The following is a 22,262-nucleotide window of genomic DNA, read 5'->3' on the forward strand; positions in this document are numbered from 1 at the left end:
GAGTGGGGAGGTTCCGTCTTCTTTCTGCAGCACCCGAGATCTCCTAGGAGCATTTCGCGTGTCTTCCCCGAGTGTATGCATGTGCGGGCTGCCGGGGAAAGGCGGGGTTTGGGCTGGAAATGCAGGTAGCATGTATGCCTCCCGCTGGAAAGGGTAGGCAATTAGCGGATTTCCCCATGCCAGGGAACACCTTTGACACCACTTAGCTGCGTGGAGTGCGGCCCCGAAACTCCCCCACACTGTCAGCCGGGTTCCGGAATTGTGAGTGTGGGGAGGTTCCGTCTTCTGTCTGCAGCACCCGGGATCTCCTAGGAGCACTTCGCGTGTCTTCCCCGAGTGTCTGCATGTGCGGGCTTCCGGGGAAATGCGGGGGTTGGGCTGGAAATGCAGGTAGTATCTAGTGCCTCCCCCTAGACTTGGGAGGTAATTAGCGGACTTCCCCCTGCCAGGGAACACCTGTGACACCAGTCAGCTACGTGGACGGCGGCCCCAAACCTCCCACACACAGTCAGCCGTGTTCCGTTATTCTGAGAGTGAGGAGGTTCCGTCTTCTGTCTGCAGCACCCGAGATCTCCTAGGAGCATTTCGCGTGTCTTCCCCGAGTGTATGTATGTGCGGGCTGCCGGGGAAAGGCGGGGTTTGGGCTGCAAATGCAGCTAGCATGTATTGCGTTCCCCTGGAAAGGGTAGGCAATTAGCGGATTTCCCCATGCCAGGGAACACCTTTGACACCACTTAGCTGCGTGGAGGGCGGCCCCGATCCTTCCCCACACAGTCAGGCGTGATCCGGAATTGTGAGTGTTGGGAGGTTTCGTCTTCTGTCTGCAGCACACGGGATCTCCTAGGAGAACTTCGCGTGTATTCCCCGAGTGTCTGCATGTGCGGGCTGCCGGGGAAAGGCGGGGTTTGGGCTGGAAATGCAGGTAGTATCTAGTGCCTCCCCCTTTACTTGGTAGGTAATTAGCGGAATTCCCCCTGCCAGGGAATAATTTTGACAACACTCAGCTACGTGGAGGGCGGCCAGTACCCTCCACCACACAGTCAGCCGTGTTCCGAAATTGTGATTGTGGGGAGGTTCCGTTTTCTGTCTGCAGCACCCGGGATCTCCTAGTAGCCCTTCGCGTGTCTTCCCCGAGTGTCTCCCATTGCGGGCTGCCGGGGAAATGCGGGGGTTGTGCTGGGAATGCAGCTAGCATCTAGTGCCTCCCCCTGGACAGGGTAGGCAATTAGCGGACTTCCCCATGCCAGGGAACACCTGTGACACCAGTCAGCTGCGTGGACGGCGGCCCCAAACCTCCCCCACAAAGTCAGCCGTGTTCCGGAATTCTGAGTGTGAGGAGATTCCGTCTTCTCTCTGCAGCACCCGAGATCTCCTAGGAGCATTTCGCGTGTCTTCCCCGATTGTATGCATGTGCGGGCTGCCGGGGAAAGGCGGGAATTGGGCTGGAAATGCAGGTAGCATGTAGTGCCTCCCCCTGGAAAGGGTAGGCAATTAGCGGATTTCCCCATGCCAGGGAACACCTTTGAAACCACTTAGCTGCGTGGAGGGCGGCCCCGAAACTTCCCCACACAGTCAGCCGTGTTCCGGAATTGTGAGTGTGGGTAGGTTCCGTCATCTGTCTGCAGCACCTGGGATCTCCTAGGAGCACTTCGCGTGTCTTCCCCGAGTGTCTGCATGTGCGGGCTGCCGGGAAAGGCGGGGTTTGGGCTGGAAATGCAGGTAATATCTAGTGCCTCCCCCTTGACTTGGTAGGTAATTAGCGGACTTCCCCCTGCCAGGGAATAATTTTGACACCAGTCATCTTCGTAAACGGCGGCCCCAAACCTCCCCCACACAGTCAGCCGTGTTCCGGAATTCTGAGAGTGGGGATGTTCCGTCTTCTGTCTGCAGCACCCGGGATCTCCTAGGAGCCCTTCGCGTGTCTTCCCCGAGTGTCTGCATGTGCGGGCTGCCGGGGAAAGGCGGGGGTTTGGCTGGAAATGCAGGTCGCATTTAGTGCCTCCCCCTGAACTTGGGAGGTAATTAGCGGACTTCCCCCTGCCAGGGAACACCTTTGACACCACTCAACTGCGTGGAGGGCGGCCCCAAACCTCCCACACACAGTCAGACGTGTTCCGAAATTGTGAGTGTGGGGAGGTTCCGTCTTCTGTCTGCAGCACCCGGGATCTCCTAGGAGCCCTTCGCGTGTCTTCCACGAGTGTCTCCCATTGCGGGCTGCCGGGGAAAGCGGGGGTTGGGCTGGAAATGCAAGTAGCATCTAGTGCCTCCCCCTGGACAGGGTAGGCAATTAGCGGACTTCCCCGTGCCAGGGAAAACCTTTGACACCACTTAGCTGCGTGGAGGGCGGCCCCGAACCTCCCCCACACAGTCAGCCGTGTTCCGGTATTGTGAGTGTGGGGAAGTTCCGTCTTCTGTCTGCAGCACCCGGAATCACCTAGGAGCCCTTCGCGTGACTTCCCCGAGTGTCTGCCTTTGCGGGCTGCCGGGGAAAGTCGGGGGTTGGGCTGGAAATGCAGGTAGCATCTAGTGCCTCCCCCTGGACTTGGGAGGTAATTAGCGGAATTCCGCCTGCCAGGGAACACCTGTGACACCAGTCAGCTGCGTGGAAGGCGGCCCCAGTCTTCCCCCACACAGTCAGAAGTGTTCCGGAATTGTGAGTGTGGGGAGGTTCCGTATTCTGTCTGCAGCACCCGGGATCTCCTAGGAGCCCTTCGCGTGTCTTCCCCGATTGTCTGCATGTGCGGTTTGCCGGGGAAAGGCGGGGGTTGGGCTGGAAATGCAGGTCGTATTTAGTGCCTCCCCCTGGACTTGGGAGGTAATTAGCGGACTTCCCCATGCCAGGGAACACCTTTGACACCACTCAACTGCGTGGAGGGCGGCCCCAAACCTCCCACACACAGTCAGCCGTGTTCCGAAATTGTGATTGTGGGGAGGTTCCGTTTTCTGTCTGCAGAACCCGGGATCTCCTAGGAGCCCTTCGCGTGTATTCCACGGTTGGCTCCCATTGCGGGCTGCCGGGGAAAGCGGGGGTTGGGCTGGAAATGCAAGTAGCATCTAGTGCCTCCCCCTGGACAGGGTAGGCAATTAGCGGACTTCCCCGTGCCAGGGAACACCTGTGATACCAGTCAGCTGCGTGGACGGCGGCACCAAACCTCCAACACACAGTCAGCCGTGTTCCGGAATTCTGAGAGTGAGGAGGTTCCGTCTTCTGTCTGCAGCACCCGAGATCTCCTAGGAGCATTTCGCGTGTCTTCCCCGAGTGTATGCATGTGCGGGCTACCGGGGAAAGGCGGCGTTTGGCTGGAAATGCAGGTAGCATGTAGTGCCTCCCCCTGGACATGGTAGGCAATTAGCGGACTTCCCCCTGCCAGGGAATACCTTTGACATCACTTAGCTGCGTGGAGGGCGGCCCCGAACCTCCCCCACACAGTCAGCCGTGTTCCGGTATTGTGAGTGTGGGGAAGTTCCGTCTTCTGTCTGCAGCACCCGGAATCTCCTAGGAGCCCTTCGCCTGTCTACCCCGAGTGTCTGCCTGTGCGGGCTGCCGGGGAAAGGCGGGGGTTGGGCTGGAAATGCAGGTAGCATCTAGTGCCTCCCCCTGGACATTGTAGGCAATTAGCGAAATTACCCATGCCAGGGAACACCTTTGACAACACTTAGCGGCGTGGAGGGCGGCCCCAAACCACCCCCACACAGTTAGCCGTGTTCCGGGATTGTGAGTGTGGGGAGGTCCCGTCTACAGTCTGCAGCACCCGGGATCTCCTAGGAGCCCTTCGCGTGTCTTCCCCGAGTGTCTCACATTGCGGGCTGCCGGGGAAAGCCGGGGGTTGTGCTGGAAATGCAGGTAGCATCTAGTGCCTCCCCCTGGACTTGGGAGGTAATTAGCGGAATTCCCCCTGCAAGGGAACACCTTTGACACCACTCAACTGCGTGGAGGCGGCCCCAAACCTCCCACACACAGTCAGCCGTGTTCCGGAATTCTGAGAGTGAGGAGATTCCGTCTTCTGTCTGCTGCACCCGGGATCTCCTAGGAGCCCTTCGCGTGTCTTCCCCGAGTGTATCCCATTGCGGGCTGACGGGGAAAGCGGGGAATGGGCTGGAAATGCAAGTAGCTTCTAGTGCCTTCCCCTGGACAGGGTAGGCAATTAGCGGACTTCCCCGTGCCAGGGAACACCTTTGACACCACTTAGCTGCGTGGAGGGCGGCCCCGAACCTCCCCGACACAGTCAGCCGTGTTCCGGAATTCTGAGAGTGGGGATGTTCCGTCTTCTGTCTGCAGCACCCGGGATCTCCTAGGAGCCCTTCGCGTGTCTTCCCCGAGTGTCTGCATGTGCGGGCTGCCGGGGAAAGGCGGGGGTTCGGCTGGAAATGCAGGTCGCATTTAGTGCCTCCCCCTGGTCTTCGGAGGTAATTAGCGGACTTCCCCATGCCAGGGAACACCTTTGACACCACTCAACTGCGTGGAGGGCGGCCCCAAACCTCCCACACACAGTCAGCCGTGTTCCGGAATTCTGAGAGTGAGGAGGTTCCGTCTTCTGTCTGCAGCACCCGGGATCTCCTAGGAGCCCTTCGCGTGTCTTCCACGAGTGTCTCACATTGCGGGCTGCCGGGGAATGGCGGGGTTTGGGCTGGAAATGCAGGTAGTATCTAGTGCCTCCCCCTGGACTTGGGAGGTAATTAGCGGACTTCCCCCTGCCAGGGAACACCTGTGACACCAGTCAGCTGCGTGGACGGCGGCCCCAAACCTCCCACACACAGTCAGCCGTGTTCCGGTATTGTGAGTGTGGGGAAGTTCCGTCTTTTGTCTGCAGCACCCGGAATCTCCTAGGAGCCCTTCGCGTGTCTTCCCCGAGTGTCTGCCTGTGCGGTCTGCCGGGGAAAGTCGGGGGTTGGGCTTAAAATGCAGGTAGCATCTAGTGCCTCCCCCTGGACAGGGTAGGCAATTAGCGAATTTACCCCTGCCAGGGAACACCTTTGACAACACTTAGCGGCGTGGAGGGCGGCCTCAAACCACCCCCCCACAGTTAGCCGTGTTCCGGGATTGTGAGTGTGGGGAGGTTCCGTCTACAGTCTGCAGCACCCGGGATCTCCTAGGAGCCCTTCGCGTGTCTTCCCCGAGTGTCTCACATTGCGGGCTGCCGGGGAAAGGCGGGGGTTGGGCTGGAAATGCAGGTAGCATCTAGTGCCTCCCCCTGGACTTGGGAGGTAATTAGCGGACTTTCCCCTGCCAGGGAACACTTTTGACACCACTGAACTGCGTGGAGGGCGGCCCCAAACCTCCCACACACAGTCAGCCGTGTTCCGGAATTCTGAGAGTGAGAAGGTTCCGTCTTCAGTCTGCTGCACCCGGGATCTCCTAGGAGCCCTTCGCGTGTCTTCCCCGAGTGTATCCCATTGCGGGCTGCCGGGGAAAGCGGGGGTTGGGCTGGAAATGCAAGTAGCTTCTAGTGCCTTCCCCTGGACAGGGTAGGCAATTAGCGGAATTCCCCGTGTCAGGGAACACATTTGACACCACTCACCTGCGTGGAGGGTGGCCCCAAACCTCCCACACACAGTCAGCCGTGTTCCGAAATTGTGAGTGTGGGGAGGTTCCGTTTTCTGTCTGCAGCACCCGGGATCTCCTAGGAGCCCTTCGCGTGTCTTCCCCTAGTGTATCCCACTGCGGTCTGCCGGGGAAAGCGGTGGTTGGGCTGTAAATGCAAGTAGCTTCTAGTGCCTTCCACTGGACAGGGTAGGCAATTAGCGGACTTCCCCGTGCCAGGGAACACTTTTGACACCACTTAGCTACGTGGAGGGCGGCCCCGAAACTCCCCGACACAGTCAGCCGTGTTCCGGAATTCTGAGAGTGGGGAGGATCCGTCTTCTGTCTGCAGCCCCCGAGATCTCCTAGGAGCATTTCGCGTGTCTTCCCCGAGTGTATGCATGTGCGGGCTACCGGGGAAAGGTGGGGTTGGGCTGGAAATGCAGTTAGCATGTAGTGCCTCCCCCTGGAAAGGGTAGGCAATTAGCGGATTTCCCCATGCCAGGGAACATCTTGGACACCACTTAACTGCGTGGAGGGCGGCCCCGAACCTCCCCCACACAGTCAGCCTTGTTCCGGTATTGTGAGTGTGGGGAAGTTCCGTCTTATGTCTGCAGCACCCGGGATCTCCTAGGAGACCTTCGCGTGTCTTCCTCGGGTGTCTCCCATTGCGGGCTGCCGGGAAAAGCGGGGGTTGTGCTGGAAATGCAAGTAGCATCTAGTGCCTCCCCCTCGAAATGGTAGGCAATTAGCGGACTTCCCCGTGCCAGGGAACACATCTGACACCAGTCAGCTGCGTGGACAGCGGCCCCAAACCTCCCCCACACAGTCAGCCGTGTTCCGGAAGTCTGAGAGTGGGGAGGTTCAGTCTTCTGTCTGCAGCACCCGGGATCTCCTAGGAGCCCTTCGCGTGTATTCCCCGTGTGTCTGCTTGTGCGGGCTGCCGGGGAAAGGCGGGGGTTGGGCTGGAAATGCAGGTAGCTTCTAGTGCCTCCCCCTGGACAGGGTAGGCAATTAGCGAATTTACCCATGCCAGGGAACACCTTTGACAACACTTAGCGGCGTGGAGTGCGGCCCCAAACCATCCCCACACAGTTAGCCGTGTTCCGGGATTGTGAGTGTGGGGAGGTTCCGTCTACAGTCTGCAGCACCCGGGATCTCCTAGGAGCCCTTCGCGTGTCTTCCCCTAGTGTCTGCCTTTGCGGGCTGCCGGGGAAAGCGGGGGTTGGGCTGGAAATGCAAGTAGCATCTAGTGCCTCCCCCTGGACAATGTAGGCAATTAGCGGACTTCCCCGTGCCAGGGAACACCTTTGACACCACTTAGCTGCGTGGAGGGCGGCCCCGAACCTCCCCCACACAGTCAGCCGTGTTCCGGAATTCTGAGAGTGGGGAGGTTCCGTCTTCTGTCTGCAGCACCCGAGATCTCCTAGGAGCATTTCGCGTGTCTTCCCCGAGTGTATGCATGTGCGGGCTGCCGGGGAAAGGCGGGGTTTGGGCTGGAAATGCAGGTAGCATGTAGTGCCTCCCCCTGGAAAGGGTAGGCAATTAGCGGACTTCCCCGTGCCAGGGAACACCTTTGACACCACTTAGCAGCGTGGAGGGCGGCCCCGAACCTCCCCCACACAGTCAGCCGTGTTCCAGAATTCTGAGAGTGGGGAGGTTCCGTTTTCTGTCTGCAGCACCCGGGATCTTCTAGGAGCCCTTCGCGTGTCTTCCCCGAGTGTCTCCCATTGCGGGCTGCCGGGGAATTGCGGGGGTTGTGCTGGGAATGCAGGTAGCATCTAGTGCCTCCCCCTGGACAGGGTAGGCAATTAGCGGACTTCCCCATGCCAGGGAACACCTGTGACACCAGTCAGCTGCGTGGACGGCGGCCCCAAACCTCCCCCACCAAGTCAGCCGTGTTCCAGAATTCTGAGAGTGGGGAGGTTCCGTCTTCTTTCTGCAGCACCCGAGATCTCCTAGGAGCATTTCGCGTGTCTTCCCCGAGTGTATGCATGTGCGGGCTGCCGGGGAAAGGCGGGGTTTGGGCTGGAAATGCAGGTAGCATGTATGCCTCCCGCTGGAAAGGGTAGGCAATTAGCGGATTTCCCCATGCCAGGGAACACCTTTGACACCACTTAGCTGCGTGGAGTGCGGCCCCGAAACTCCCCCACACTGTCAGCCGGGTTCCGGAATTGTGAGTGTGGGGAGGTTCCGTCTTCTGTCTGCAGCACCCGGGATCTCCTAGGAGCACTTCGCGTGTCTTCCCCGAGTGTCTGCATGTGCGGGCTTCCGGGGAAATGCGGGGGTTGGGCTGGAAATGCAGGTAGTATCTAGTGCCTCCCCCTAGACTTGGGAGGTAATTAGCGGACTTCCCCCTGCCAGGGAACACCTGTGACACCAGTCAGCTACGTGGACGGCGGCCCCAAACCTCCCACACACAGTCAGCCGTGTTCCGTTATTCTGAGAGTGAGGAGGTTCCGTCTTCTGTCTGCAGCACCCGAGATCTCCTAGGAGCATTTCGCGTGTCTTCCCCGAGTGTATGTATGTGCGGGCTGCCGGGGAAAGGCGGGGTTTGGGCTGCAAATGCAGCTAGCATGTATTGCGTTCCCCTGGAAAGGGTAGGCAATTAGCGGATTTCCCCATGCCAGGGAACACCTTTGACACCACTTAGCTGCGTGGAGGGCGGCCCCGATCCTTCCCCACACAGTCAGGCGTGATCCGGAATTGTGAGTGTTGGGAGGTTTCGTCTTCTGTCTGCAGCACACGGGATCTCCTAGGAGAACTTCGCGTGTATTCCCCGAGTGTCTGCATGTGCGGGCTGCCGGGGAAAGGCGGGGTTTGGGCTGGAAATGCAGGTAGTATCTAGTGCCTCCCCCTTTACTTGGTAGGTAATTAGCGGAATTCCCCCTGCCAGGGAATAATTTTGACAACACTCAGCTACGTGGAGGGCGGCCAGTACCCTCCACCACACAGTCAGCCGTGTTCCGAAATTGTGATTGTGGGGAGGTTCCGTTTTCTGTCTGCAGCACCCGGGATCTCCTAGTAGCCCTTCGCGTGTCTTCCCCGAGTGTCTCCCATTGCGGGCTGCCGGGGAAATGCGGGGGTTGTGCTGGGAATGCAGCTAGCATCTAGTGCCTCCCCCTGGACAGGGTAGGCAATTAGCGGACTTCCCCATGCCAGGGAACACCTGTGACACCAGTCAGCTGCGTGGACGGCGGCCCCAAACCTCCCCCACAAAGTCAGCCGTGTTCCGGAATTCTGAGTGTGAGGAGATTCCGTCTTCTCTCTGCAGCACCCGAGATCTCCTAGGAGCATTTCGCGTGTCTTCCCCGATTGTATGCATGTGCGGGCTGCCGGGGAAAGGCGGGAATTGGGCTGGAAATGCAGGTAGCATGTAGTGCCTCCCCCTGGAAAGGGTAGGCAATTAGCGGATTTCCCCATGCCAGGGAACACCTTTGAAACCACTTAGCTGCGTGGAGGGCGGCCCCGAAACTTCCCCACACAGTCAGCCGTGTTCCGGAATTGTGAGTGTGGGTAGGTTCCGTCATCTGTCTGCAGCACCTGGGATCTCCTAGGAGCACTTCGCGTGTCTTCCCCGAGTGTCTGCATGTGCGGGCTGCCGGGAAAGGCGGGGTTTGGGCTGGAAATGCAGGTAATATCTAGTGCCTCCCCCTTGACTTGGTAGGTAATTAGCGGACTTCCCCCTGCCAGGGAATAATTTTGACACCAGTCATCTTCGTAAACGGCGGCCCCAAACCTCCCCCACACAGTCAGCCGTGTTCCGGAATTCTGAGAGTGGGGATGTTCCGTCTTCTGTCTGCAGCACCCGGGATCTCCTAGGAGCCCTTCGCGTGTCTTCCCCGAGTGTCTGCATGTGCGGGCTGCCGGGGAAAGGCGGGGGTTTGGCTGGAAATGCAGGTCGCATTTAGTGCCTCCCCCTGAACTTGGGAGGTAATTAGCGGACTTCCCCATGCCAGGGAACACCTTTGACACCACTCACCTGCGTGGGGTGCGGCCCCAAACCTCCCACACACAGTCAGCCCTGTTCCGATATTGTGAGTGCGGGGAGGTTCCGTTTTCTGTCTGCAGCACCCGGGATCTCCTAGGAGCCCTTCCCGTGTCTTCCCCGAGTGTCTCCCATTGCGGGCTGCCGGAGAAAGCGGGGGTTGGGCTGGAAATGCAAGTAGCATCTAGTGCCTTCCCCTGGACATTGTAGGCAATTAGCGGACTACCCCGTGCCAGGGAACACCTTTGACACCACTTAGCAGCGTGGAGGGCGGCCCCGAACCTCCCCCACACAGTCAGCCGTGTTCCAGAATTCTGAGAGTGGGGAGGTTCCGTCTTCTTTCTGCAGCACCCGAGATGTCTAGGAGCATTTCTCGTGTCTACCACGAGTGTATGCATGTGCGGGCTGCCGGGGAAAGGCGGGGTTTGGGCTGGAAATGCAGGTAGCATGTATGCCTCCCGCTGGAAATGGTAGGCAATTAGCGGATTTCCCCATGCCAGGGAACACCTTTGACACCACTTAGCTGCGTGGAGTGCGGCCCCGAACCTCCCCCACACAGTCAGCCGTGTTCCGGAATTGTGAGTGTGGGGACGTTCCGTCTTCTGTCTGCAGCACCCGGGATCTCCTAGGAGCACTTCGCGTGTCTTCCCCGAGTGTCTGCATGTGCGGGCTTCCGGGGAAATGCGGGGGTTGTGCTGGAAATGCAGGTAGTATCTAGTGCCTCCCCCTAGACTTGGGAGGTAATTAGCGGACTTCCCCCTGCCAGGGAACACCTGTGACACCAGTCAGCTGCGTGGACGGCGGCCCCAAACCTCCAACACACAGTCAGCCGTGATCCGGTATTCTGAGAGTGAGGAGGTTCCGTCTTCTGTCTGCAGCACCCGAGATCTCCTAGGAGCATTTCGCGTGTCTTCCCCGAGTGTATGTATGTGCGGGCTGCCGGGGAAAGGCGGGGTTTGGGCTGGAAATGCAGGTAGCATGTATTGCCTTCCCCTGGAAAGGATAGGCAATTAGCGGATTTCCCCATGCCAGGGAACACCTTTGACACCACTTAGCTGCGTGGATGTCGGCCCCGATCCTTCCCCACACAGTCAGGTGTGATCCGGAATTGTGAGTGTTGGGAGGTTTCGTCTTCTGTCTGCAGCACACGGGATCTCCTAGGAGAACTTCGCGTGTCTTCCCCGAGTGTCTGCATGTGCGGGCTGCCGGGGAAAGGCGGGGTTTGGGCTGGAAATGCAAGTAGCATCTAGTGCCTCCCCCTGGACAATGTAGGCAATTAGCGGACTTCCCCGTGCCAGGGAACACCTTTGACACCACTTAGCTGCGTGGAGGGCGGCCCCGAACCTCCCCCACACAGTCAGCCTTGTTCCGGAATTCTGAGAGTGTGGAGGTTCCGTCTTCTGTCTGCAGCACCCGAGATCTCCTAGCAGCATTTCGCGTGTCTTCCCCGAGTGTATGCATGTGAGTGCTGCCGGGGAAAGGCGGGGTTTGGGCTGGAAATGCAGGTAGCATGTATGCCTCCCGCTGGAAAGGGTAGGCAATTAGCGGATTTCCAAATGCCAGGGAACACCTTTGACACCACTTAGCTGCGTGGAGGGCGGCCCCGAACCTCCCCCACACAGTCAGCCGTGTTCCGGAATTGTGAGTGTGGGGAGGTTCCGTCTTCTGTCTGCAGCACCCGGGATCTCCTAGGAGCACTTCGCGTGTCTTCCCCGAGTGTCTGCATGTGCGGGCTTCCGGGGAAATGCGGGGTTTGGGCTGGAAATGCAGGTAGTATCTAGTGCCTCCTCCTTTACTTGGTAGGTAATTAGCGGAATTCCCCCTGCCAGGGAATAATTTTGACACCACTCAGCTACGTGGAGGGCGGCACCTACCCTCCACCACACAGTCAGCCGTGTTCCGAAATTGTGATTGTGGGGAGGTTCCGTTTTCTGTCTGCAGCACCCGGGATCTCCTAGGAGCCCTTCGCGTGTCTTCCCCGAGTGTCTCCCATTGCGGGCTGCCGGGGAAATGCGGGGGTTGTGCTGGGAATGCAGCTAGCATCTAGTGCCTCCCCCTGGACAGGGTAGGCAATTAGCGGACTTCCCCATGCCAGGGAACACCTGTGACACCAGTCAGCTGCGTGGACGGCGGCCCCAAACCTCCCCCACAAAGTCAGCCGTGTTCCGGAATTCTGAGGGTGAGGAGATTCCGTCTTCTCTCTGCAGCACCCGAGATCTCCTAGGAGCATTTCGCGTGTCTTCCCCGATTGTATGCATGTGCGGGCTGCCGGGGAAAGGCGGGAATTGGGCTGGAAATGCAGGTAGCATATAGTGCCTCCCCCTGGAAAGGGTAGGCAATTAGCGGATTTCCCCATGCCAGGGAACACCTTTGACACCACTTAGCTGCGTGGAGGGCGGCCCCGAACCTCCCCCACACAGTCAGCCGTGTTCCGGAATTCTGAGAGTGGGGAGGTTCCGTCTTCTGTCTGCAGCACCCGAGATCTCCTAGGAGCATTTCGCGTGTCTTCCCCGAGTGTATGCATGTGAGGGCTGCCGGGGAAAGGCGGGGTTTGGGCTGGAAATGCAGGTAGCATGTATGCCTCCCGCTGGAAAGGGTAGGCAATTAGCGGATTTCCAAATGCCAGGGAACACCTTTGACACCACTTAGCAGCGTGGAGGGCGGCCCCGAACCTCCCCCACACAGTCAGCCGTGTTCCGGAATTGTGAGTGTGGGGAGGTTCCGTCTTCTGTCTGCAGCACCCGGGATCTCCTAGGAGCACTTCGCGTGTCTTCCCCGAGTGTCTGCATGTGCGGGCTTCCGGGGAAATGCGGGGGTTGGGCTGGAAATGCAGGTAGTATCTAGTGCCTCCCCCTGGACTTGGGAGGTAATTAGCGGACTTCCCCCTTCCAGGGAACACCTGTGACACCAGTCAGCTGCGTGGACGGCGGCCCCAAACCTCCCACACACAGTCAGCCGTGTTCCGGAATTCTGAGAGTGAGGAGGTTCCGTCTTCTGTCTGCAGCACCCGAGATCTCCTAGGAGCATTTCGCGTGTCTTCCCCGAGTGTATGCATCTGCGGGCTGCTGGGGAAAGGCGGGGTTTGGGCTGGAAATGCAGGTAGCATCTAGTGCCTCCCCCTGGGCAGGGTAGTCAATTAGCGGATTTCCCCGTGCCAGGGAACACATTTGACAACACTTAGCGGCGTGGAGGACGGCCCCAAACCACCCCCACACAGTTAGCCATGTTCCGGGATTGTGAGTGTGGGTAGGTTCCGTCTTTTGTCTGCAGCACCCGGGATCTCCTAGGAGCCCTTCGCGTGTCTTCCCCGATTGTCTCCCATTGCGGGCTGCCGGGGAAACGCGGGGGTTGTGCTGGGAATTCAGGTAGCATCTAGTGCCTCCCGCTGGACTGGGTAGGCAATTAGCGGACGTCCCCATGCCAGGGAACACCTGTGACACCAGTCAGCTGCGTGGACGGCGGCCCCAAACCTCCCCCACAAAGTCAGCCGTGTTCCGGAATTCTGAGAGTGGGGAGATTCCGTCTTCTGTCTGCAGCACCCGCGATCTCCTAGGAGCACTTCGCGTGTCTTTCCCAAGTGTCTACATGTGCGGGCTGCCGGGGACAGGCGGGGTTTGGGCTGGAAATGCAGGTAGTAACTAGTGCCTCCCCCTTGACTTGGGAGGTAGTTAGCGGTATTCCCCACGCCAGGGAACACCTTTGACACCACTCAGCTGCGTGGAGGGCGGCCCCGAACCTCACCCACACAGTCAGCCGTGTTCCGGAATTGTGAGTGTGGGGAGGTTCCGTCTTCTGTCTGCCGCACCCGGGATCTCCTAGGAACCCTTCGCGTGTCTTGCCCGAGTGTCTACCTGTGCGGGCTGCCGGGGAAAGGCGGGGTTTTGGCTGGAAATGCAGGTAGTATCTAGTGCCCCCCCTTGGACATGGGAAGAAATTAGCGGACTTCCCCCTGCTAGGGATCACCTGTGACAACAGTCAGCTGCGTGGACGGCGGCCCCAAACCTCCCCCACACAGTCAGCCGTGTTCCGGAATTCTGAGAGTGGGGAGGTTCCGTCTTCTGTCTGCAGCACCCGGGATCTCCTAGGAGCACTTCGCGTGTCTTCCCCGAGTGTCTCCATGTGCGGGCTGCCGGGGAAAGGCGGGGTTTGGGCTGGAAATGCAGGTAGCATCTAGTGCCTCCCCCTGGACAGGGTAGGCAATTAGCGGACTTCCCCGTGCCAGGGAACACCTTTGACAACACTTATCGGCGTGGAGGACGGCCCCAAACCACCCCCACACAGTTAGCCATGTTCCGGGATTGTGAGTGTGGGGAGGTTCCGTCTTCTGTCTGCAGCACCCGAGATCTCCTAGGAGCATTTCGCGTGTCTTCCCCGAGTGTATGTATGTGCGGGCTGCCGGGGAAAGGCGGGGTTTGGGCTGCAAATGCAGGTAGCATGTATTGCCTTCCCCTGGAAAGGGTAGGCAATTAGCGGATTTCCCCATGCCAGGGAACACCTTTGACACCACTTAGCTGCGTGGATGTCGGCCCCGATCCTTCCCCACACAGTCAGGCGTGATCCGGAATTGTGAGTGTTGGGAGGTTTCGTCTTCTGTCTGCAGCACACGGGATCTCCTAGGAGAACTTCGCGTGTCTTCCCCGAGTGTCTGCATGTGCGGGCTGCCGGGGAAAGGTGGGGTTTGGGCTGCAAATGCAAGTAGCATCTAGTGCCTCCCCCTGGACAATGTAGGCAATTAGCGGACTTCCCCGTGCCAGGGAACACCTTTGACACCACTTAGCTGCGTGGAGGGCGGCCCCGAACCTCCCCCACACAGTCAGCCTTGTTCCGGAATTCTGAGAGTGTGGAGGTTCCGTCTTCTGTCTGCAGCACCCGAGATCTCCTAGCAGCATTTCGCGTGTCTTCCCCGAGTGTATGCATGTGAGTGCTGCCGGGGAAAGGCGGGGTTTGGGCTGGAAATGCAGGTAGCATGTATGCCTCCCGCTGGAAAGGGTAGGCAATTAGCGGATTTCCAAATGCCAGGGAACACCTTTGACACCACTTAGCTGCGTGGAGGGCGGCCCCGAACCTCCCCCACACAGTCAGCCGTGTTCCGGAATTGTGAGTGTGGGGAGGTTCCGTCTTCTGTCTGCAGCACCCGGGATCTCCTAGGAGCACTTCGCGTGTCTTCCCCGAGTGTCTGCATGTGCGGGCTGCCGGGGAAAGGCGGGGTTTGGGCTGGAAATGCAGGTAGTATCTAGTGCCTCCTCCTTTACTTGGTAGGTAATTAGCGGAATTCCCCCTGCCAGGGAATAATTTTGACACCACTCAGCTACGTGGAGGGCGGCACCAACCCTCCACCACACAGTCAGCCGTGTTCCGAAATTGTGATTGTGGGGAGGTTCCGTTTTCTGTCTGCAGCACCCGGGATCTCCTAGGAGCCCTTCGCGTGTCTTCCCCGAGTGTCTCCCATTGCGGGCTGCCGGGGAAATGCGGGGGTTGTGCTGGGAATGCAGCTAGCATCTAGTGCCTCCCCCTGGACAGGGTAGGCAATTAGCGGACTTCCCCATGCCAGGGAACACCTGTGACACCAGTCAGCTGCGTGGACGGCGGCCCCAAACCTCCCCCACAAAGTCAGCCGTGTTCCGGAATTCTGAGAGTGAGGAGGTTCCGTCTTCTCTCTGCAGCACCCGAGATCTCCTAGGAGCATTTCGCGTGTCTTCCCCGATTGTATGCATGTGCGGGCTGCCGGGGAAAGGCGGGAATTGGGCTGGAAATGCAGGTAGCATATAGTGCCTCCCCCTGGAAAGGGTAGGCAATTAGCGGATTTCCCCATGCCAGGGAACACCTTTGACACCACTTAGCTGCGTGGAGGGCGGCCCCGAACCTCCCCCACACAGTCAGCCGTGTTCCGGAATTCTGAGAGTGGGGAGGTTCCGTCTTCTGTCTGCAGCACCCGAGATCTCCTAGGAGCATTTCGCGTGTCTTCCCCGAGTGTATGCATGTGAGGGCTGCCGGGGAAAGGCGGGGTTTGGGCTGGAAATGCAGGTAGCATGTATGCCTCCCGCTGGAAAGGGTAGGCAATTAGCGGATTTCCAAATGCCAGGGAACACCTTTGACACCACTTAGCAGCGTGGAGGGCGGCCCCGAACCTCCCCCACACAGTCAGCCGTGTTCCGGAATTGTGAGTGTGGGGAGGTTCCGTCTTCTGTCTGCAGCACCCGGGATCTCCTAGGAGCACTTCGCGTGTCTTCCCCGAGTGTCTGCATGTGCGGGCTTCCGGGGAAATGCGGGGGTTGGGCTGGAAATGCAGGTAGTATCTAGTGCCTCCCCCTGGACTTGGGAGGTAATTAGCGGACTTCCCCCTGCCAGGGAACACCTGTGACACCAGTCAGCTGCGTGGACGGCGGCCCCAAACCTCCCACACACAGTCAGGCGTGTTCCGGAATTCTGAGAGTGAGGAGGTTCCGTCTTCTGTCTGCAGCACCCGAGATCTCCTAGGAGCATTTCGCGTGTCTTCCCCGAGTGTATGCATCTGCGGGCTGCTGGGGAAAGGCGGGGTTTGGGCTGGAAATGCAGGTAGCATCTAGTGCCTCCCCCTGGGCAGGGTAGGCAATTAGCGGATTTCCCCGTGCCAGGGAACACATTTGACAACACTTAGCGGCGTGGAGGACGGCCCCAAACCACCCCCACACAGTTAGCCATGTTCCGGGATTGTGAGTGTGGGTAGGTTCCGTCTTTTGTCTGCAGCACCCGGGATCTCCTAGGAGCCCTTCGCGTGTCTTCCCCGATTGTCTCCCATTGCGGGCTGCCGGGGAAACGCGGGGGTTGTGCTGGGAATTCAGGTAGCATCTAGTGCCTCCCGCTGGACTGGGTAGGCAATTAGCGGACGTCCCCATGCCAGGGAACACCTGTGACACCAGTCAGCTGCGTGGACGGCGGCCCCAAACCTCCCCCACAAAGTCAGCCGTGTTCCGGAATTCTGAGAGTGGGGAGATTCCGTCTTCTGTCTGCAGCACCCGCGATCTCCTAGGAGCACTTCGCGTGTCTTTCCCAAGTGTCTACATGTGCGGGCTGCCGGGGACAGGCGGGGTTTGGGCTGGAAATGCAGGTAGTAACTAGTGCCTCCCCCTTGACTTGGGAGGGAGTTAGCGGTATTCCCCACGCCAGGGAACACCTTTGACACCACTCAGCTGCGTGGAGGGCGGCCCCGAACCTCATCCACACAGTCAGCCGTGTTCCGGAATTGTGAGTGTGGGGAGGTTCCGTCTTCTGTCTGCCGCACCCGGGATCTCCTAGGAACCCTTCGCGTGTCTTGCCCGAGTGTCTACCTGTGCGGGCTGCCGGGGAAAGGCGGGGGTTGGGCTGGAAATGCAGGTAGCATCTAGTGCCTCCCCCTGGACTTGGGAGGTAATTAGCGGACTTCCCCCTGCCAGGGAACACCTGTGACACCAGTCAGCTGCGTGGACGGCGGCCCCAAACCTCCCCCACACAGTCAGCCGTGTTCCGGAATTCTGAGAGTGGGGAGGTTCCGTCTTCTGTCTGCAGCACCCGGGATCTCCTAGGAGCCCTTCGCGTGTAATCCCCGAGTGTCTGCCTGTGCGGGCTGACGGGGAAAGGCGGGGGATGGGCTGGAAATGCAGGTAGTATCTAGTGCCTCCCCCTGGATTTGGGAGGTAATTTGCCGACTTCTCCATGCCAGGGAACACCTGTGACACCAGTCAGCTGCGTGGACGGCGGCCCCAAACCTCCCCCACACAGTCAGCCGTGTTCCGGAATTCTGAGAGTGGGGAGGTTCCGTCTTCTGTCTGCAGCACCCGGGATCTCCTAGGAGCCCTTCGCGTGTCTTCCCCGAGTGTCTGCATGTGTGGGCTGACGGGGAAAGGCGGGGGTTGGGCTGGAAATGAAGGTCGCATTTAGTGCCTCCCCCTGGACTTGGGAGGTAATTAGCGGAATTCCCTATGTCAGAGAACACCTTTGACACCACTCAACTGCGTGGAGTGCGGCCCCAAACCTCCCACACACAGTCAGCCGTGTTCCGAAATTGTGAGTGTGGAGAGGTTCCGTTTTCTGTCTGCAGCACCCGGGATCTCCTAGGAGCCCTTAGCGTGTCTTCCGCGAGTGTCTCCCATTGCGGGCTGCCGGGGAAAGCGGGGGTTGGGCTGGAAATGCAAGTAGCATCTAGTGCCTCCCCCTGGACAGTGTAGGCAATTAGCGGAATTCCCCATGCCAGGAAACACCTGTGACACCAGTCAGCTGCGTGGACGGCGGCCCCAAACTTCCCCCACAAAGTCAGCCGTGTTCCGGAATTCTGAGAGTGGGGAGGTTCCGTCTTCTGTCTGCATAACCTGGGATCTACTTGGAGCCCTTCGCGCGTCTTCCCCGAGTGTCTGCATGTGCGGTCTGCCGGGGAAAGGCGGGCTTTGGGCTGGAAATGCAGGTAGCATCTAGTGCCTCCCCATGGACAGGGTAGGCAATTAGCGGAATTCCCCATGCCAGGGAACACCTTTGACAACACTTAGCTGCGTGAAGGGCGGCCCCGAACCTCCCCCACACAGTCAGCCGTGTTCCGGAATTGTGAGTGTTGGGAGGTTCCGTCTTCTGTCTGCAGCACCCGGGATCTCCTAGGAGCCCTTCGCGTGTCTTCCCCGAGTGTCTGCATGTGCGGGCTTCCGGGGAAATGCGGGGGTTGGGCTGGAAATGCAGGTAGTACCTAGTGCCTCCCCCTTTACTTGGTAGGTAATTAGCGGACTTCCCCCTGCCAGGGAATAATTTTGACACCACTCAGCTACGTGGATGGCGGCCCCTAACCTCCCCCACACAGTCAGCCATGTTCCGAAATTGTGAGTGTGGGGAGGTTCCGTCTTCTGTCTGCAGCACCCGGGATCTCCTAGGAGCCCTTCGCGTGTCTTCCCCGAGTGTCTACCTGTGCGGGCTTCCGGAGAAAGGCGGGGGTTGTGCTGGGAATGCAGGTAGCATCTAGTGCCTCCCCCTGGGCAGGGTAGTCAATTAGCGGATTTCCCCGTGCCAGGGAACACATTTGACAACACTTAGCGGCGTGGAGGACGGCCCCAAACCACCCCCACACAGTTAGCCATGTTCCGGGATTGTGAGTGTGGGTAGGTTCCGTCTTTTGTCTGCAGCACCCGGGATCTCCTAGGAGCCCTTCGCGTGTCTTCCCCGATTGTCTCCCATTGCGGGCTGCCGGGGAAACGCGGGGGTTGTGCTGGGAATTCAGGTAGCATCTAGTGCCTCCCGCTGGACTGGGTAGGCAATTAGCGGACGTCCCCATGCCAGGGAACACCTGTGACACCAGTCAGCTGCGTGGACGGCGGCCCCAAACCTCCCCCACAAAGTCAGCCGTGTTCCGGAATTCTGAGAGTGGGGAGATTCCGTCTTCTGTCTGCAGCACCCGCGATCTCCTAGGAGCACTTCGCGTGTCTTTCCCAAGTGTCTACATGTGCGGGCTGCCGGGGACAGGCGGGGTTTGGGCTGGAAATGCAGGTAGTAACTAGTGCCTCCCCCTTGACTTGGGAGGGAGTTAGCGGTATTCCCCACGCCAGGGAACACCTTTGACACCACTCAGCTGCGTGGAGGGCGGCCCCGAACCTCATCCACACAGTCAGCCGTGTTCCGGAATTGTGAGTGTGGGGAGGTTCCGTCTTCTGTCTGCCGCACCCGGGATCTCCTAGGAACCCTTCGCGTGTCTTGCCCGAGTGTCTACCTGTGCGGGCTGCCGGGGAAAGGCGGGGGTTGGGCTGGAAATGCAGGTAGCATCTAGTGCCTCCCCCTGGACTTGGGAGGTAATTAGCGGACTTCCCCCTGCCAGGGAACACCTGTGACACCAGTCAGCTGCGTGGACGGCGGCCCCAAACCTCCCCCACACAGTCAGCCGTGTTCCGGAATTCTGAGAGTGGGGAGGTTCCGTCTTCTGTCTGCAGCACCCGGGATCTCCTAGGAGCCCTTCGCGTGTAATCCCCGAGTGTCTGCCTGTGCGGGCTGACGGGGAAAGGCGGGGGATGGGCTGGAAATGCAGGTAGTATCTAGTGCCTCCCCCTGGATTTGGGAGGTAATTTGCCGACTTCTCCATGCCAGGGAACACCTGTGACACCAGTCAGCTGCGTGGACGGCGGCCCCAAACCTCCCCCACACAGTCAGCCGTGTTCCGGAATTCTGAGAGTGGGGAGGTTCCGTCTTCTGTCTGCAGCACCCGGGATCTCCTAGGAGCCCTTCGCGTGTCTTCCCCGAGTGTCTGCATGTGTGGGCTGACGGGGAAAGGCGGGGGTAGGGCTGGAAATGAAGGTCGCATTTAGTGCCTCCCCCTGGACTTGGGAGGTAATTAGCGGAATTCCCTATGTCAGAGAACACCTTTGACACCACTCAACTGCGTGGAGTGCGGCCCCAAACCTCCCACACACAGTCAGCCGTGTTCCGAAATTGTGAGTGTGGAGAGGTTCCGTTTTCTGTCTGCAGCACCCGGGATCTCCTAGGAGCCCTTAGCGTGTCTTCCGCGAGTGTCTCCCATTGCGGGCTGCCGGGGAAAGCGGGGGTTGGGCTGGAAATGCAAGTAGCATCTAGTGCCTCCCCCTGGACAGTGTAGGCAATTAGCGGAATTCCCCATGCCAGGAAACACCTGTGACACCAGTCAGCTGCGTGGACGGCGGCCCCAAACTTCCCCCACAAAGTCAGCCGTGTTCCGGAATTCTGAGAGTGGGGAGGTTCCGTCTTCTGTCTGCATAACCTGGGATCTACTTGGAGCCCTTCGCGCGTCTTCCCCGAGTGTCTGCATGTGCGGTCTGCCGGGGAAAGGCGGGCTTTGGGCTGGAAATGCAGGTAGCATCTAGTGCCTCCCCATGGACAGGGTAGGCAATTAGCGGAATTCCCCATGCCAGGGAACACCTTTGACAACACTTAGCTGCGTGAAGGGCGGCCCCGAACCTCCCCCACACAGTCAGCCGTGTTCCGGAATTGTGAGTGTTGGGAGGTTCCGTCTTCTGTCTGCAGCACCCGGGATCTCCTAGGAGCCCTTCGCGTGTCTTCCCCGAGTGTCTGCATGTGCGGGCTTCCGGGGAAATGCGGGGGTTGGGCTGGAAATGCAGGTAGTACCTAGTGCCTCCCCCTTTACTTGGTAGGTAATTAGCGGACTTCCCCCTGCCAGGGAATAATTTTGACACCACTCAGCTACGTGGATGGCGGCCCCTAACCTCCCCCACACAGTCAGCCATGTTCCGAAATTGTGAGTGTGGGGAGGTTCCGTCTTCTGTCTGCAGCACCCGGGATCTCCTAGGAGCCCTTCGCGTGTCTTCCCCGAGTGTCTACCTGTGCGGGCTTCCGGAGAAAGGCGGGGGTTGTGCTGGGAATGCAGGTAGCATCTAGTGCCTCGCCCTGGACAGGGTAGGCAATTAGCGGACTTCCCCATGCCAGGGAACACCTGTGACACCTGTCAGCTGCGTGGACGGCGGCCCCAAACCTCCCCCACAAAGTCAGCCGTGTTCCGGAATTCTGAGAGTGGGGAGGTTCCGTCTTCTGTCTGCAGCACCCGAGATCTCCTAGGAGCATTTCGCGTGTCTTCCCCGAGTGTATGCATGTTCAGGCTGCCGGGGAAAGGCGGGGTTTGGGCTGGAAATGCAGGTAGCATGTAGTGCCTCACCCTGGAAAGGGTAGGCAATTAGCGGATTTCCCCATGCCAGGGAACACCTTTGACACCACTTAGCTGCGTGGAGTGCGGCCCCGAACCTTCCCCACACAGTCAGCCGTGTTCCGGAATTGTGAGTGTGGGGAGGTTCCGTCTTCTGTCTGCAGCACCCGGGATCTCCTAGGAGCACTTGACGTGTCTTCCCCGAGTGTCTGCATGTGCGGGCTTCCGGGGAAAGGCGGGGTTTGGGCTGGAAATGCAGGTAGCATCTAGTGACTCCCCCTGGACAGGGTAGGCAATTAGCGGACTTCCCCGTGCCAGGGAACACCATTGACACCACTTAGCTGCGTGGAGGGCGGCCCCGAACCTCCCCCACACAGTCAGCCGTGTTCCGGAATTCTGAGAGTGGGGAGGTTCCGTCTTCTGTCTGCAGCACCCGGGATCTCCTAGGAGCCCTTCGCGTGTCTTCCCCGATTGTCTCCCATTGCGGGCTGCCGGGGAAAAGCGGGGGTTGTGCTGGGAATGCAGGTAGCATCTAGTGCCTCCCGCTGGACAGGGTAGGCAATTAGCGGACGTCCCCATGCCAGGGAACACCTGTGACACCAGTCAGCTGCGTGGAAGGCGGCCCCAAACCTCCCCCACAAAGTCAGTCGTGTTCCGGAATTCTGAGAGTGGGGAGGTTCCGTCTTCTGTCTGCAGCACCCGCGATCTCCTAGGAGCACTTCGCGTGTCTTCCCCGAGTGTCTGCGTGTGCGGGCTGCCGGGGATAGGCGGGGTTTGTGCTGGAAATGCAGGTAGTATCTAGTGCCTCCCCCTTGACTTGGGAGGTATTTAGCGGTATTCCCCACGCCAGGGAACACCTTTGACACCACTCAGCTGCGTGGAGGGCGGCCCCGAACCTCACCCACACAGTCAGCCGTGTTCCGGAATTGTGAGTGTGGGGAGGTTCCGTCTTCTGTCTGCCGCACCCGGGATCTCCTAGGAACCCTTCGCGTGTCTTGCCCGAGTGTCTACCTGTGCGGGCTGCCGGGGAAAGGCGGGGTTTGGGCTGGAAATGCAGGTAGCATCTAGTGCCTCCCCCTGGACTGGGTAGGCAATTAGCGGACTTCCCCGTGCCAGGGAACACCTTTGACAACACTTAG

This window comes from Camelus bactrianus, chromosome 15 (assembly GCF_048773025.1).
Source record: "Camelus bactrianus isolate YW-2024 breed Bactrian camel chromosome 15, ASM4877302v1, whole genome shotgun sequence".
NCBI classification, from domain to species: domain Eukaryota; kingdom Metazoa; phylum Chordata; class Mammalia; order Artiodactyla; family Camelidae; genus Camelus; species Camelus bactrianus.